Genomic DNA, 3974 nt, shown 5'->3' with positions numbered 1-3974 from the left:
AGACAAACTGATTGCTCTGAGAATAGTCATAGGGCAGCAGCGATAAAAGCAACAAACATGTTCCCTACGGTTAGAATAGTCCAAGTAAGAGAAGACTCATATGTAGCCTGACACCTCAAGCAGCCAAACTGTATAACCTGCTGAGATAGAATGAGGTTTTCCTCAAAAATTAAAAATCTGGGCTTCTACATCCCTAACATATGAATGACAGAGACAGCTAATCGGCTCTGAAAATATGTTGTTCCTCCAAATCATCATATAAATCGTCAAGAAACCAGTATTAGTTCATATTGTACACATTTTTGAAAATCAAAGTGCACTTTGCTTTTTATTTTTTTACACCTATAGCACCTGGTCTTTCTAGGTGGTCTCCCATCCAAGTACTAGCCAGGCTCGACCCTGCTTAGCTTCCAAGATCAGACAAGATTGGGCACCTTCAGGGTGGCATGGCCATTGACTTCAAAGTTCACTTTGAACTTTATCTTTTAAAATAAGTAACAAATTCATACAGCTCAAAATACAAAGACACAAAAAGGTGTACATTAATGAAACGGCTTCCTCGCTTCTCCCAGACACTCAGCATTATCTTTACACGTCTACCGCGTAAAGGGACGGCTTTACTCCCTCATTAGTTATCTCTGTTTTTTGAGGGAAATGAACAGATGGGTGAAATTTGAGATGGACTTATAGGACAGAAATGACAATTCTACAATGTCTGTGATGATGGCAGCACTAACAAAGGGGCATTTTTTTCAGCCTTGGTGGCAGGATAGGGATCATCGTAAAGCAGCTTCAAAGATGCTTTCCTTGAGTCTGTCTTACAGGATAAACGGGCATTGCAAGGAAGGAAATGAAGAAGGTACAGGCTAAAAGGAGGAACAAAATTAGTTGATAAAATACAATTCAGGGTTTATCTCTTTCCTTTCTACCTCCTGGACTATTGCTGCTCAGAGGTAACTCACCTTGCTTCAGCGATGCAAAGATCATTAAACACCACCTGTCCGACCTACAGTACAAAGTTATCATGATGCTCAGATGAAATAGTGGATGTGGGAAACACAACTCTACCTCATTTTAAAGTTAGATTGCTATTACTGCCACCTCTTCCTCCACTAAAATCAAATGCCTTTAAGGACCTAATCATACTGCTAGAGCTTTACTTATTTATTTTAAGACATAGGTGGGATGCTTGGGATGCTTTGAGTTGAGCTATTATTTCATGATATAAAAGAAAAGAATGGACTGAGGTAAAGGAAGGAGAGAGAAAAGGCTTGTGGGCTCTCATATCCTGGGCAAGAGGAGGTACCCAGTGAGGACAAGAGTTGAGAGGAGGGAAGCTGGGACAACCAAAAATAAATGTTGCCAAATTTGGCCCAGATACAGCTCCACTGGGGAGAGAAAGTGGTGCTTGCTTTACCTCTTATCTTATTTACTTAAAGTATTAGACATGTCCAAGAAATAAAGCTATAAATAGTGTTTGGGAGGCAAAGTGGCATTAAATATTCTTATTGAAAATAAAAGCTGCTACTTCTACTTCAGGCTAAGGTGGAATAACAGGAATTAGATTTACTCCTCTACCTGAAATAATGAATGACCAAAATATATGAAATAATGGTCCTCAAAACTCTGGGTATTTGGCAGTGAAGGAAAGTGATCCCAGAGAAATAGGAAAACAAACCAGATGAGCCCTGTGATTGACCCACCTTTCTTCCTCAAGAGATTACAGGACAAAGAGTAAGAATACAGGAGGACGCCAAAAGTTGAAGAGAGTCCAGTCCAGCATGAAAGGAATTTGGAAGCTGTCATTCCCACCCTAACAATAAGAAAAACCTAAACAAACTGAAAACCAACAACTCTTTTTAGATCCAGCAGAGAACTAATATCACAGTGCAAACTGCTGCCCCAAATACTGGAGAGATGGAGAGGCAGACACAGAGAATCACAACTAACCTCAATAGAAGCTCAAGAGCAAAAACCTTCAAAGAAACCAATGCTGGTGTTCCTTTCACCCAATATATCATGTCTGGCTTTCAACGAAAAATTACAAGGTGTACTAAAAACAAACACACACACAAACACACACACAAACAAACAAACATAGTTTGAAGAGACAGAGTAAGCATCAGAACCAGACTGGGATTTAAAACAACTGTGATTAATAAGGTAAGGACTCTAATGAAAAAAAAAAAAAAGGAAAACATGCAAGAACACGAGTAATATAAGCGGACAGATACAAACTCTAAGAAAGAATCAGAAAGAAAGGCTAGAAATAAATAACACTGTCAAAAAATTAACAGTGCCTTTCATGGGCTCATCAATAGACTAGGTAGGCATGGTTGAGGAAAGAATCAGTGAATCTAAAGAAATGTCGATAAAAACCTCTAAAACTGAAATGCAAGACAAAAAAGAATGGGGAAAACAAAACAAAACAAAAAAAAAAACAAACCCAGAATGTTCAAGAACTGTTGGGCAGTTACAAAATGTTTAACATGCATGCAATGGGAATACAAAGGGTGAAGAGGAAGGAACAAAAGAAATGTTGGAAACAATAATCACACAGAATTTCCCTAAATTAATGACAATCATCAAACCACAGATTCGAGAAGCTCTGAGAACACCAAACAGGATAAATACTAAAAATATCCACATCTAGGCATATCATATTCAAATTTAGAAAATCAAAGACAAAGAGAAAATCTTGGAAAAAGCCCAAGGAAAAAAATCTTACCTATAGAGGAGCCAGAATAAGAATTACATTGGACTTCTATGCAAGCAATAGAAGAGTAGAGCGAAATATTTAAAATATTGTTTAAAAAACTCCACTAACCTAGAATTTTGTATTTAGCAAAATTATCCTTCGAAAGCAAAGAATAAAGACTTTCTCAGACATACACAATAAAGGGAATTACTTGACAACTGACCTGCCTAGCAAGAAATGTTCAAAGAAATTCTTTGGAAAAAACGGAAAATGATGTAAGTCAGGAACTCAGACCTGCATAAATTAAGAAAGAGCATTAGAGAAGAAATACGTAAAGGTAAAATAAAATATTTTATTTTTCCTATTTGAACAATTTGTTCAAAATAACAGTAACAAAATATTCGATGATTACACTTATAGATAAATTAAATAAAAGAAGTATCATAAGAGCTGAAGAGAAGAGTTGGGACTAGTCTATTATAAGATGCAGTGGTATAGAGTTATTTGAAAAAGGACTTCGATTAGTTGTAAATATATATTGCAAACTCAAGGGCAACCACTGGAGGAAGAAAAAACAAAAGTATAATTGATATGTTGAGAAGAAAATATGAAATAATATAAAATGCTCCATTAAAACTAGAGAAAGCAGAATAAGAGTAAAGAAAAAGGTCATTGGCAACAAATAGGAAACAGGAGGAAATATGGCACACATTAACCCACCTATAGCAATAATCACTTTAAATATCAATGGTGTAAATGTACCAATTAAAAGACATCAACTTGTCAGAGTGGATCAAATAAAACAGGACCAAACCATATGTCTATAAAAAAAAACCCACTTTAAATATACAGGCACAGAAAATGAAAAGGAATGGAAAAGATGCACTGTGCTAACACTAATCAGAGAAAGGTGGAATCATCATATTAATTTCAGACAAAGCGGACCAAGCCATATTAATTTCAGACAAAGCAAGGAAAATTATCAGGGATAAAGAGGGGCATTACACGATAAAGGGATCAATTTTCCAAGAACACATATAATCCTTCATGTGTTCGCCCTTAACAATAGTAAGTCAAAATATTTGAGGCAAAACCTGATAGAACTTCGAGGTTCAGAACTAGATACATCCACAATACAGCTGAAGATTTCAACACCACTCAGTAATGGACACATCCAGCAGGCACAAAATCATAGGACACAATGGAGCTGTACAGCACCATCAACCAGATCCAATTGACAGCTACAGCATACTTAATCCAGCAACAGAACACACAT

At 36.5% G+C, this 3974-nt stretch overlaps 1 pseudogene; it reads right to left on the bottom strand.

Annotated features, from left to right (window-relative positions):
• Window positions 1-339: 339 nt before the first annotated feature.
• Window positions 340-458, bottom strand: LOC112469347 (annotated as a pseudogene).
• Between the last annotated feature and the right edge of the window lie 3516 nt (window positions 459-3974).

This window comes from Pteropus alecto, unplaced genomic scaffold (genome assembly GCF_000325575.1).
Source record: "Pteropus alecto unplaced genomic scaffold, ASM32557v1 scaffold146, whole genome shotgun sequence".
Lineage (NCBI taxonomy): Eukaryota > Metazoa > Chordata > Mammalia > Chiroptera > Pteropodidae > Pteropus > Pteropus alecto.
The sequence above is the reverse complement of the archived record's forward strand: the minus strand, read 5'-3'. Positions and strand labels throughout refer to the sequence as shown.